The sequence below is a fragment of the Teleopsis dalmanni genome, chromosome 1, assembly GCF_002237135.1.
Source record: "Teleopsis dalmanni isolate 2A chromosome 1, ASM223713v2, whole genome shotgun sequence".
Lineage (NCBI taxonomy): Eukaryota > Metazoa > Arthropoda > Insecta > Diptera > Diopsidae > Teleopsis > Teleopsis dalmanni.
The window spans coordinates 226,848,286-226,863,264 of record NC_051846.1 but is presented as its reverse complement, the minus strand read 5'-3'; the positions used below and the strand labels follow the sequence as shown (position 1 = coordinate 226,863,264).

The 14,979-nt window shown below is 26.2% G+C and overlaps 2 long non-coding RNA genes across 5 annotated transcripts; one reads left to right on the top strand and one right to left on the bottom strand.

Annotated features, from left to right (window-relative positions):
- Positions 1-334: 334 nt before the first annotated feature.
- LOC119672473 lies at positions 335-5,493 on the bottom strand. Of its 3 annotated transcripts, none has more exons than XR_005251903.1 (5): positions 5,417-5,493; positions 3,266-3,468; positions 2,899-3,202; positions 1,859-2,200; positions 335-786 (listed from the first exon to the last, which is right to left on the bottom strand). It is a non-coding gene; the product is annotated as an uncharacterized LOC119672473 (long non-coding RNA). The 3 variants fall into 3 exon arrangements; XR_005251902.1 differs by lacking the exon at positions 5,417-5,493 and adding an exon at positions 4,331-4,438; XR_005251904.1 differs by lacking the exons at positions 335-786; positions 5,417-5,493 and adding exons at positions 864-896; positions 4,331-4,438.
- A 3,395-nt stretch (positions 5,494-8,888) lies between these two features.
- Positions 8,889-12,757, top strand: LOC119667900. Of its 2 annotated transcripts, none has more exons than XR_005251437.1 (5): positions 8,889-9,002; positions 9,901-10,114; positions 10,178-10,481; positions 11,180-11,521; positions 12,240-12,257. It is a non-coding gene; the product is annotated as an uncharacterized LOC119667900 (long non-coding RNA). The 2 variants fall into 2 exon arrangements; XR_005251436.1 differs by lacking the exon at positions 12,240-12,257 and adding an exon at positions 12,525-12,757 and having other exon boundaries at positions 8,890-9,002.
- Positions 12,758-14,979: the final 2,222 nt, after the last annotated feature.

The following is a 14,979-nucleotide window of genomic DNA, read 5'->3' as shown; positions in this document are numbered from 1 at the left end:
ATACTAATCTACCGATCATTTCATCATATTGACCTTTCGTCAATATTATGATATTTTGAAGTTCTAATAAAAAATTTTACACTGAAAACCTTTAAAGTTATAAACGGAATAAAAAAATAAATATTATTTATAGGAGCATTTAAAGAAAAATTAGATCAATATATGCGTATGTAGATGTTTACAAATCATGTATATAATATTTAGTATCACAAAATATATAATAAAATAATAATAAGATATTTTTAGGATAATTGAATAATTAGTAGATAAGTGTATAAATCTAAGATAATTGGATAAATAGTGTATAATAAAACAAATTTATAATTCGACAACTATTATTTAATTATTCAGGACAAATTCATTAGTATATTTATTAGTTTAAAGTACATTAAGCCTAATCATATTAGGCTTCAATATTTATCCAATGATCCTTTAACATTTTTTCGCAGTAATTGTAAAAATCGCAGTAATTGTAAAAACTTTTAACACCGCTTTTATAATGTAGTATTATTTGCCAACAAAATCAATTTATATTATTTAAATAAGATTATGTTGCTTAATTTAGCACATATTATTGAAAAAAATGTTAATAGTAAAAATATTTTAGCTTATCTGTTCTTTACTCCTCTCCGGTGAGATGATTCTAGACATCTTACATCGGTATTTATGCTTGTAAATTACTGGTATTACTGGAAATTACTGGTATTGAAATGATTTCAATTTGCTGTACTTAAATAGTGGTTTAAAATTTTGTACTGCTTTTAAAAAAAAGTTAGTATTGACAACCTAAAATCGAAAGAAAAATCATTTATTAATTTTGAAATAATTGCATATATCAAACGAAAATATTAATAATTGGTCACCTACTCAGTATCTCCTTTGCGACCGACCATCACCTAATAAACAAAAGATGATGAAATATTGTCAAGCCTTGAACTGTAATGAATAGGAAGGAGTTGCTCTAATATTTTTGGGAAACTCTTTTCCAACTATTTTAAATTTTCTTTTAAAATTATTTAATTGTTTATTTATTAGCTGGCTATAGGTCACTTTTATTTCAATAAAAATTAAAAAACATTAAAAAAAATAATATTAAAATATTTCGACTCTCTTTGAGAGTCATCATCAGGAGCATGGTCTAATAAAAAATAAAAATTAATTAATAATATCACATTTCATTTTAGTTATCTATTGTTCAGTGCAATATGGACAATAGACAACTAGATTTTTTGATTTTTATTGAAATGAAAGAGACCTACAGCCAGCTAATGAATCAACAATAAAATCATTATAGAATACAGGTCGATAAACAAATTAAAGTTTAATTTCCTTTTAAATAAGGAATACACGTTCATAAAAATCATCTGTAAATAAAAGAGCATAATTTCTAGGAGAGCGGAATGTTAAAAACCTGAAGAGCTGAAATTTATTATCAGAGGTTACAAATGCAACATGAATCAGCTTCATCCTTAAACATAACCTAAAATAATGAGTTTCTGAGAACTTTTTTACAAAAAAAAAATTTAAAATAAAAACATTTGTCATTGACTATTCTGAAGTCAAAATATCAATAAGTCAGTAAATACTAACCTTCTAGAAGATCTAAGTTAGCTATAACAACTCTTCTGAAAGTATTTAGATTTTATCACTAGTCTGAAACGATATTAAATCTGAGTAAATTTTGGCGAACGCCATAACGTCGTATTCTAACCAATTTAATAATTAATTTGTTACCCCAACTTACTAGATTACTTATTTTACCGTTTGCAAACTGACTGTCTTAATAATACAAATCCACCTTCACAATCATTTTCATTATCTTCATTATCTTATATTATAGTGAAAATAAAATACTTACTATTTATATAACCAAAACTTCCTAACTTCTGCTCACATTCAGTCCAAACTGTTATGCGATATAGTTTTAATCCAAGATATCGGTTCACCAAATGTAGTATTCATAATATTGAAAATATTTGCTCATCTCCAGTATTATTTTGTTATTCGTCTGTTGGAGATTTAATATGGAAGCTTTACGCATTTGAGACGTTATCTGATCAAGTAAACGTCTTACGTGTTGTCTTTTGCTGAAAGATTGAAACATCTCAAGAGGAAATTTGGTCAAACTGACACTTTAGTATACGCATTTATGATTTCATTTATTTCGATGAATTCACGACATAAATTTTTTTGTGTAACTCTGTTGGAACAAGTTTATTCATATTAGTAAATCTTTTCGTCAATAATTTTAATAATATATACTATATATATACTCTAAATTGTTTACATACAGTTAAATAATAATAATTAGACTGCTTCACAAGAAAAAAATATTTTTCTTTTAAACAAACAAATTAAACTTAAACAAATTTCAAAAATTGAATAATAATTTATTGACAAACGAATTTTAAACTGTATTCATAATACTATTTCATATTATATCTTAATAAGGAAGGTAGTCAGCCTGATTGCCACATTCAGCCCTCCCGACTTCTGACTCCTTTCATTCTTAAAAAAAATATATTATTGAAAACGGTTTCATATTAAACGGAGTTACAACTATCGTAGAGAAGTATCTATTAACCGGATTTACCGGACTTACAGAGAAAAAATCAGTAAATTGAATGATCAGTAAATTAAGTATATTGAAATTGAGAGAAATTATATTGAAAAAAATTCATTTGTACAACCAAATATCTATTTTTATATTTTTGTTCACGGAACTTGATGAACAGCTTAGTATTTTACAATAGAAATAGTACAGTACAGTTTTTGGCAGATATGCATACTTAGGTTCTCGCACCATGACCTATTATTTACTTAAGCATTTAATGAATAATTTATAATATCAGCAATGGCAGTTACAAATATATATGATATATTATATTTTTAATGTACCTTTGACCAGACGAAATGGCAAACATTTTTTAGTATTAGATTCTCTGGAACCCAATGTAAGTATCTCGCATTCATCACCGGATTTGTCCATTTCATATGACTAAATAAACAGACTCCATTGGTGATTAATTAATGAACCACGATTTGCGTTGTGAAGACGAAATCAGTGATGAAAATAAATAGTTTTTATTATTTATCGATGTAAATTAACTTAGTAAAGATGTGCTATAGACGGTAGCAATTTTATTTTTATATATTACGCCTAATGCCATTTGTTAATAACAATAAACTTTTCGCTTAAGGTCTAAGAATGAAATTGGAATTAAATACTATATTTAAAATTATTTTATAAAAAAGTACTATTTACCCTTTTAATCTCTGGTCACAGAAATTAATTTGGATTGTGTACTACTGGAATCGGTTGGGTGGTGATGAGAATCTGTGATATTGTTTGACCCACACAATGTATGGTATATTTTGTAATCCAGTGGCAATACATGTAATTATGTTCAAGCATCTTCAAACATTTTTTTACTATACCAGATTTGGAAAATTCTAAGCATATTTTAACTGAAAACATTTAAATAAAAAAATACCATATTAATTTAATTATAAAAATAAATTAAATAACAAAGTTTTGAAAAAATATTTGACTGGGTATTTAATTTACATTTTTCTCTGTAAGAAATTATTTTAATCGCTTCTCATTTATTTGCTTCGTTTTATTGCTTTCATTACTTCAAACTTGCAACAGAATGTCAATATTTAAAAAAAAAAAAAAGTAAAGAAAACATTGGAGAAGAGACAGCGTTTACAATTTACATATACTGTATATTTATTGCCTATTAAAATATGCACAATTTGTTAAAAAAAAACATTATTTTAAAAATATACATATATAAAAACAAACTCACTGAAAACATTTTATTTATTTGATATGGAAAAAATTTTACTATGTTACGGATAAATGTGAGGCACATAACACAATAAATTCAAGTTGGAAGCAATGCGTATAGAATATGCAAAGCAAGGCAAAAATATACCGTTTGGTAAGGGTTTATGCGTTTGAGTGTGTTTGTGTGCATGCAGCCATTGCGTACTACGCATTAAATTGCCATTTGTAAAATCTTATTTTTGATTGGTTCACATAGAAATTTAATGGTTGATAAAGAAACACAAAAAAGGAAAACAAAATGGAAATTAAAAGACGTATAACTTGAAGAAAATGTTATGGTGTATTTCCAATTAAAAAAAAATACGAAGCACATATTTAAATTGTTCTTATTTTAAATACAAAAACGTTTATTTACTTCAAAATCAGTTTACTTGGGTATTACTAATTTAATGGTAATATTTATTTCAAACAAATAAAAATATTTAACTACCGTTCATCTTCAATAAAACAAGCTACACTACATTTATGTGTCTTTACCTTATTCAAACATAATTTAACAATTCATGATGATCACCACTACCACTCAACAAGAAAATCTCAACTAGTCCACTCGCCAAATCAAACACGACTGGTATTGATATTTCGCAAATATTCTGGCATTCATTGCAGAAACATTAAAACAAAGGGTGCCAGATTTAATAAAAAAAAAAAATTGAATATTTAATAAAAAAAACTTTTGCCAGATTATTAAAAACTTTGAATATTTAATTAAAAAACTTTTGCCAGATTTAATAAAAACTTTTGATATATCCGATTGTATCATTATTATTATATTATTATCATTAAATTATATTTAATTTTAATTTATATTAATAAATAACTATTATTTTAATTAATAAAAATTTATTTTACTTTCAAATGTGGTAAAAACTTATGAACTGTTTAAAGTTTAGCAAAAATAAATGTTATAAACATTCTTATAAATATTAGTATTATTATAATTCTTTACAAAATTAATAATATAATTATTACTAATACGAAATAAGAAAACCAAATAAAATATGGTTAAAAGATAATTTTTTACATACAATTTATCGCGAAAGGTACGGATTTCTACAGGAATTGCGACCAAAATTTAAACGTTTCACCATTCTTATCGAGAATCTTTACGGATAAGTGTAAAGCAAATAATAAAATAAATTCAAATTAGAAACAATACGAATACAGTATGCAATGCAAGACAAAAACTAACCCTTTCGTGTGGCGTCATGCATTTCAGTATAGTGAATTCAGTCATTTGCGCATCGTACATTAAATCAAATTAAATATGCAATTATTTTAAATAAATAAAAATAATGAGGTTTACACTATATAAATAAAATCAAACTATACAGTACAAACAGTTCGAACCAAACATAACCGACTATTTTTAAAAGCTTTCAGGCAAATATTGAGGCATCTATTTCGTAAATATTTGCCAGATTTCTTAAAAAATTTCTACTTTTGACAGATTCACATCACAATTATAATGGCTTACAATTCATAGCAAAAATAAAAATTTTAAAAAATTAAATATTAGAACACCATAAATCCGATATTTTTTATAAAAACACATTTACTTACGTTTTTTATATCTATGGTAATAAAACCGAAATTATTTTAAAAACTAAACTCAGTTCTTAGGTGTTCAGCCACCACAATTAAACTACACGAACCAAATACGACTAATATTCCCCAAAAGTTGTGGCGCCAAAAATTGTGGCACTCGTTCAACAAACATTAAAACAAAGGGTGCCAGATTTAATAAAAAGTTCAGGGCTGGCACTTTCGGAAAAAACAAGTATAAAAATTATATATATTATTCCTTGATTGAAAGTATTGATTTCTACGTTTTTAAATATTCTTACAGAGAATTAATTGTTATAATTGCTTTAGTTGTACTTATAAAAATAACTTTATATTTAAACTAACAGCATATTCACACTATCTTATCTAGTCGGTTTTGCTAATTGTAGCTACTAATAGGGATGATTTACCAAACAAAGTGCTTTCATATAAATGAGCTGATTAACAATAAATCATCATATATAAAGCATAAAATGTCGAATGCAACCGATAATAATAAATTACCCACAAGGGAAATGATTCAAATTTAAAGTATGTATCACATATATTACATGTAAACTGTAAACAGATAACAGCTAAGCTTAAAATAAAGCACTGAAAAGGTAAGTGCTTAATAAAATCTTTTTTTTTATTAACTGAACATGTAATTGATATATATATGTTTCAATATATCAATTACATATATATAATTTTTTTTGTGTGATATAAAAGGTTTGTTCCGCCAGTTACTCTTTGTAAAACTCGAGTAAAATACTAGTAAAATACAAATTGAGAGCGTAACACAAATAAAGTGCTAAATTATGGTCTTTATACAGATTTTCATGGAAAAGCTTTTTGTAAAATCTGGTGAGAACACTAGTGCCGCGCAAATAAACCATACAAAAATTTAAATTCAAACCAAAACATCTGATTCATACAACACGCAAATTTTATTTGAAAGAAAATGCTCGAGTAAAATCAATGTAGCATTTTTAAATTTCGACAGGGATGTTACGCTCTCTCATATGCCCTCATTTATTCGAAAATTTGCTGGTGGAACAAATTTGTGTACACACAGTGTTATACTATGTTTTACATTACGAACTTTAGTGAACAAACTTTGCTAAAGTTGATTCAGCGTTTACATTATCGTTTCGGGTTTTCATTTTGACAGTTGTTGTTTTTGTTATCTTTTGTTTACATTTTGATACTTGTGAATATTGTGTTTGTTTACTATATATTTTGTTGAAAATTATGGATCAATATATAATTACATTGCTCTGCAATGAATCTGCACAACAAAATAAAATTCTCAATAATGATTAAATTACATACAAATAAAGCGGCAAATAAATATAGAACATTTTACAATTTCTTAGTCTCAAAGTTACTACGAGTAGCTTGTGCAGCTAACCTATTATTAAGGGAAGTATAAATGTTCTATCAACTGCATAAATGACCTCATTGTAACAAAAACTTTTATTCATTAATATTAATACTTATTAATGAGCAAGTGCCTGAATAAAACAGCGTGAATGGATTATTAGCAAGGTGGGTTCACTATAGTTCGTATTGTAAACATGGTATTACATTCTGATTTTGCTATTCCTCAACTGTAAAATAGTGACTTTTTCTGCACAAAAGTGCACAATTTTGTCACAATTTTTTTACTGTTAATTTGGCAGTGAGTTTTTAGAAACATAAAAAATTTTATGCAAGATTATGTATAATTTGCATTATTATTTTTTTATATGTTTTAAATATGGAAAAGGGTAGAAAAGCAAACAAGAAGCACAAGTTTGTTTTTAAAACTTAATACAGAATTTTCAAACGATAGCAAAACTTTAAATTTTTATGTTACAAGAACTGTAAAAAATTATAAAAATGTAAAATAAAAATGCAATATAGACAACGGAAACAGAGCATGACGTTTAAAAATAGATTATATTAATATTAATTTATATTAGATCGTGATCCTGATGATGACTCTCAAGGAGAGTCGAAATATATAATATATTAAAAAATATTAAACAAACGTTGAATTTTAATTTTAACTAGAAGTGACCTAAAGCCGGATAAGTAACATATAAAAGCCATTATTAAAAAAAACAAACCGAGAAATAAATTCAAAATTTAGTAAAATAAAAATTTGTAATTAAACATTTTTATAAAATTGCATATTAATTAGTATTTATAGTAAGTATTTATCTAATCTGATACACATTATTTGTTTTTACATTGTTTCATTTATTTAAAGCACGTCATCTTCCATTCACAAATTATAACGAAAACTGATCTGGGTACAATTGAAAACGAAAATAGTAAGACCCAAACAAAAGCAATAGTTATGAAATGCATGTTTTCTTCTTCCTTGCTTAGTAGAAAACTGAAAATTTCTGTTAATATTACGTTATCAGGACAATTCTGGCAACGATTTTTCAGCTCGTATTGTAAAAGATCTTTAAAAAGATTTTGTTTGAAAGATCTTTCGTATTTTGGCAGCGGTCTTTTGCAAGATGGAAAGCCAAAAAGACTGAAAATGAAAGATCTACTGTTGATCAAGTCTTCGGTTGTCAGCTAACATTTTGTTTGTATTTTATATGTACAAACTTTTTTATATACAATAAAATACATAAAAATTAAAATAAAAAATTAATTAATAAGTTGAAATTTGAAAGCAATTATGTCTAACTTCATTTTTAATACGACGCAAGCTTAAATACGTTGATTTATTATACTGTCTTTGTAAAAGCTTTTGAATATATATTTTATATATTAACTTACATATGTATAATATAATAATATATATATATTTTAAATATTTAATATATAACATTTTATAATATATATTAAACATTGATTTATTCATCTATTTATATTTACTACTGGTACTACTGTAGTTGGTGCTATTATATCTTTCATGACGAGATAAATTTGGAAAATAATTATTTATGTATAAATCATAATACTAATAATAATGGAACATACATCCTATAGCTTTCCATTACATTTGTAACTGTTTACAAGCATGCTGCTGCGATTAGGACCTGTTTTTGATTTCACTACGAAAGAAATAGAAGAAACCGGCTTTTTGCGACGAATTGCATATGATAAAACTTTTTTTTAAAAACTTTTCTGCAGAATAGCTAAAATCTTACAAACGGTGTTACGGTCATTGGAGAGATCTTACACAAGACTTTTAACGACCCTTGCCAGAATTACCTTGTAAAAGAATATGTTTCGTTGGCTATAGCAAATTGTTGATACGAACCTTGAAACGGTCCACTTCGGCAAAATACTTAAAAATTTAAGATCAACTTGCGACAACTTACAGTATTTATTATTTTTGCTTGTAATATACTTAAAACCGTAGAAATCAATATACAATTATAGATTTAATTTTATTAAAAATTTTTGATATGTGTATTCATATTTTATAAAAGTGTCAGCACTGACCTTTTTTTAGATCTGGCATTCTTTGTTTTAATGTTTCTCGAGCGAATGCCATAATATTTGCCGACACAGCTTTTGCGAAAAATCAGTCCTGTTAGATTCGTAGTAGTAGTTGTTTGCTGCGTTGGTGCGTATGGCGTTGGAATACATGGTGAGATTGTATAATTATAAGAATTTAACTTAAAATATTTTTAAAACCTTTTAAACATATATAAACTGTGATTAAATGTGTTTTTATAAAATATATCGGATTTATATTAATTTTTAAATATGTTTTATAATAATTTTTTTAAATTTATTGTTTTTCCCACTTTTACCGTTAGTATTTGAAATAAATTTGTCAAGTGAATCCATAAAAAATAAATATTTTTTAAGAATTGCGCTTTCAAGAAAAGCTGATTGCTTACGTTTCGTTCGTCAAGTCGAATGGTACTGTTTTTTTGTTTAAGTACAGTGAAAACTAGCTCATAACTTTTGATTAAAATAAGTGTATATAATAAAATCATGTACTGTAATGACTACTGCTACGTGTGCTAAGCATATACCTTCAATTTATTCTTGTATAATTTTTTTGTTTTTGCGCAATGGGAGCCATTAAATTTGAATGTGAACCAATCACACATGAGAATTTACTCTAAATATTTGAGTTACAGCCATAGCAGGCAAATGGCTGTATGCCCACATACCTACACAGTGAAACAAATGATTCCACACAAAACGGTAAATTTTTGTCTTGCTCTTTCTACTGTATTCGTATTGCTTCTTACTTGAATTTGTTATATTATGTGTCCATTCTAAAATTCTGTTCGAAGTTTGAAATAAGGAAAGCCATAAAATGAAGCACCGTCCATAAAACATATTTTGTATATACATATTGTTATATAAATATGTACTTTGTATAAAAATAATATAATTCTGATGAAATAATTGTTTTACAAAATAAAATTTAATTTAATTACGCACGAAAATATTGTTACAAAAATTAATGTTATTTATTGTTGTACTTATAATAAAATTAATATTATGATTTTCTATTTAAATTATTTCAGTTGAAATTGCTTAGAATTTTCCAAATCTGGAATGGTAAAAAAATGTCTGAAATCGGTCATTGAGATGCATCAACATAATTACATGTATTGCCACTGGATTACAAAATATACCATACATTGTGTGGGTCAAACAATATCACAGATTCTCATCACCACCCAACCGATTCCAGTAGTACACAATCCAAATTAATTTCTGTGACCAGAGATTAAAAGGGTAAATAGTACTTTTTTATAAAATAATTTTAAATATAGTATTTAATTCCAACTTCATTCTTAGACCTTAAGCGAAAAGTTTATTGTTATTAACAAATGGCATTAGGCGTAATATATAAAAATAAAATTGCTACCGTCTATAGCACATCTTTACTAAGTTAATTTACATCGATAAATAATAAAAACTATTTATTTTCATCACTGATTTCGTCTTCACAACGCAAATCGTGGTTCATTAATTAATCACCAATGGAGTCTGTTTATTTAGTCATATGAAATGGACAAATCCGGTGATGAATGCGAGATACTTACATTGGGTTCCAGAGAATCTAATACTAAAAAATGTTTGCCATTTCGTCTGGTCAAAGGTACATTAAAAATATAATATATCATATATATTTGTAACTGCCATTGCTGATATTATAAATTATTCATTAAATGCTTAAGTAAATAATAGGTCATGGTGCGAGAACCTAAGTATGCATATCTGCCAAAAACTGTACTGTACTATTTCTATTGTAAAATACTAAGCTGTTCATCAAGTTCCGTGAACAAAAATATAAAAATAGATATTTGGTTGTACAAATGAATTTTTTTCAATATAATTTCTCTCAATTTCAATATACTTAATTTACTGATCATTCAATTTACTGATTTTTTCTCTGTAAGTCCGGTAAATCCGGTTAATAGATACTTCTCTACGATAGTTGTAACTCCGTTTAATATGAAACCGTTTTCAATAATATATTTTTTTTAAGAATGAAAGGAGTCAGAAGTCGGGAGGGCTGAATGTGGCAATCAGGCTGACTACCTTCCTTATTAAGATATAATATGAAATAGTATTATGAATACAGTTTAAAATTCGTTTGTCAATAAATTATTATTCAATTTTTGAAATTTGTTTAAGTTTAATTTGTTTGTTTAAAAGAAAAATATTTTTTTCTTGTGAAGCAGTCTAATTATTATTATTTAACTGTATGTAAACAATTTAGAGTATATATATAGTATATATTATTAAAATTATTGACGAAAAGATTTACTAATATGAATAAACTTGTTCCAACAGAGTTACACAAAAAAATTTATGTCGTGAATTCATCGAAATAAATGAAATCATAAATGCGTATACTAAAGTGTCAGTTTGACCAAATTTCCTCTTGAGATGTTTCAATCTTTCAGCAAAAGACAACACGTAAGACGTTTACTTGATCAGATAACGTCTCAAATGCGTAAAGCTTCCATATTAAATCTCCAACAGACGAATAACAAAATAATACTGGAGATGAGCAAATATTTTCAATATTATGAATACTACATTTGGTGAACCGATATCCTGGATTAAAAATATATTGCATAACAGTTTGGACTGAATGTGAGCAGAAGTTAGAAAGTTTTGGTTATATAAATAGTAAGTATTTTATTTTCACTATAATATTAGATAATTTGAAAATGATTGTGAAGGTGGATTTGGATTATAAAGTCAGTTAGTTTGCAAACGGCAAAATAAGTAATCTAGTAAGTTAGGGTAACAAATGAATTATTCAAATGGTTCGAATACCACGTTACGTCGTTCGCCAAAATTTACTCAGGTTTAAGATCGTTTCAGACCTTTAATAAAATCTAAATACTTTTAGAAGAGTTGTTATAGCTAACTTAGATCTTCTAGAAGGTTAGTCTTTACTGACTTATTGATATTTTGACTTCAGAATAGTCAATGACAAATTGTTTTTATTTTAAATTTGTTTTTTAAAAAAGTTCTCAAAAACTCATTATTTTAGGTTATGTTTAAGGATGAAGCTGATTCATGTTGCATTTGTAGCCTCTGATAATAAATTTCAGCTCTTCAGGTTTTAAACATTCCGCTCTCCTAGAAATTATGCTCTTTTATTTACAGATGATTTTTATGAACGTATATTCCTTATTTAAAAGGAAATTAAACTTTAGTTTGTTTATCGACCTGTATTCTATAATGATTTTATTGTTGATTCATTAGCTGGCCACTTTTATAGGTCTCTTTTATTTCAATAAAAATTAAAAAATCTAGTTGTCTATTGTCCATATTGCACTGAACAATAGATAACTAAAATGAAATGTGATATTATTAATTAATTTTTATTTTTTATTAGACCATGCTCCTGATGATGACTCTCAAAGAGAGTAGAAATATTTTAATATTATTTAATAATTTTAAAAGAAAATTTTAAATAGTTGGAACAGAGTTTCCCAAAAATATTAGTGCAACTCCTTCCTATTCATTACAGTTCAAGGCTTGACAATATTTCATCATCTTTTGTTTATTAGGTGATGGTCGGTCGCAAAGGAGATACTGAGTAGGTGACCAATTATTAATATTTTCGTTTGATATATGCAATTATTTCAAAATTAATAAATGATTTTTCTTTCGATTTTAGGTTGTCAATGCTAACTTTCTTTTAAAAGCAGTACAAAATTTTAAACCACTATTTAAGTACAACAAATTGAAATCATTTCAATACCAGTAATTTCCAGTAATACCAGTAATTTACAAGCATAAATACCGATGTAAGATGTCTAGAATCATCTCACCGGAGAGGAGTAAAAAACAGATAAGCTAAAATATTTTTACCATTAACATTTTTTAACAATATGTGTTAATCTAATTAAGACAAAAATCTTATTTAAATAATATAAATTGGTTTTGTTGGCAAATAATACTACATAAAAGTTGTGTTAAAAAATTTTACGATTACTGCGATTTTGATAATTATTTCCAAAATGTGTTAAAAGATCATTGGATAAATTTTGAAGCCTAATATCATTAGGCTTAATGTACTTTAAACTAATAAATATACTAATGAATTTGTCCCGAATAATTAAATAATAGTTGTCGAATTATAAATTTTTTTTATTATCTTATATTTATCCAATTATCTTATATTTATACACTTATCTACTAATTATTCAATTATCCTAAAAATATCTTATTATTATCTTATTATATATTTTGTGATACTAAATATTATATACATGATTTGTAAACATCTACATACACATATATTGATCTAATATTTCTTTAAATGCGCCTATAAATAATATTTATTTTTTTTATTCCGTTTATAACTTAAAAGAACTTCAACTTCAAAAAATCGTAATATTGACGAAAGATCAATAATTATAAAATGTGAATAGTGAATTGACAAAATGATCGGTAGATTAGTATTTTTGAGTTAAACAAATCTTTCTATGTTATCTGATTTTAGATCTATTATCTTTTTAAATATTATTATTACTTTTCTACTGATTTTAGAGTATTTTTAAAGCATTATTTATCTATAATATATGTTCGGTGATAAATGAAATGCTATGGCAGTTGTGATACTACACAAATGTAGTATTTAAAAAAGTACAAAATTTTGTGTGATAGTTCCTCACTTTCCATGTGTTTATACAGACTACTTAGCAGTATTTTAGTATATTTTAAAATTCGTCCCAAAATTATATTGACGTTTTTTCTTTATTTTATTTTCCCCATTGAATTAGAAAGTAATATTTATTTTATTATATAGCCATTTGCCTACCAACTTTTCTAAGAAGCATACTTATACTAATTCAGTTAATATTTATAATTATGAAAAAAATTGAGAGATGTGGGACAGACATGATTTTCCGACTGAAATCGAAACAGTGAAAAGCATGAACTAACATAATTCGACTCGGAGTTATATTATTATATCAAACAATTTCTTTGATCTTGTCCCATTATGAATCACAGGTAAAAGAACTAAAATTAGCACTTCCTATGTGTTTATATTGGTCTTCTGCGTTTCTGATCATTTATATTTGAACATTGTTGTAAGTTATCATATTTTATTATTGATCTCAAAGTTATATTAGTGTAATTTATTTATTTTATCCTTTTCCCTTCAATGAGATAATTATATTTATATATAATTTTAACATACAGCCATAGTCAAAAGTATTTACACAACGAAAGTTTTTGTACATATTCCATTAAAACATGTTTTTATTGTTGTTGTTGGACGTTGCAAAAATTTTTTTTATTGTCACTTAGTTTTATCTATGCAGAACCAAATAAAAAAAGAATCGGAAAGATAACTGTTCATTTGACAAAAATATAAGCAAATGCACTGATGCTTATTAGTTGTCGAAAGTATTTACACACATTTTTTTCGCGTCAAAAGTATTTACACAAAACGTTAATTTCATTTTCTTCTTTTTAATTGATGAATTTTTTAAAAATCTTTTTATTTTTATTTAATTAATATAATTAATATTTGGTTACACCACCTTTGGCATCAATAACTGCCCGTAACCTAGCTGGAATTGATCGAATCCAGCTGCGAAATAATTTGGACCGAATATTCGCTATTTCAATTTTGCTATCACTACTTTTTGGATTTTTATCAATAGTATTTTGTTGTTTTATGAAGTCTTAAGCATATTCAATGAGACTAAAACTAGGGCTCTGTGCAGGCTATAAAATGATTGAACTCTTTTAAAATTGGATTAAGTCTACATTCTTGATGACATGGTGCATTGTCATGTTGTAGAACCCAGTTATTGTTTGGAAAAGGTCTATTTTCTGACGTTAAGACATGGTTATTTAAAATATCAATATTACCGGACTGATTTAAGGTGCCATTTTTCGGTAGCAAATACCCAAATGCATAGCATGATAGACATTCCCAAAACAAAACCGTGCCACCTTGAAATCTATTAAGTGACTGCACTGGTTTATTCTTTTAGCGTTGTCGTAAATGCATGGAGTGGTTATCAAATGAACCCTAGAATTGAAATCCTGACTCATCTGTTCATAACACATTGTAACAAAACTGTATAGGTTTCTTAAAATACTTCAAAGCAAAT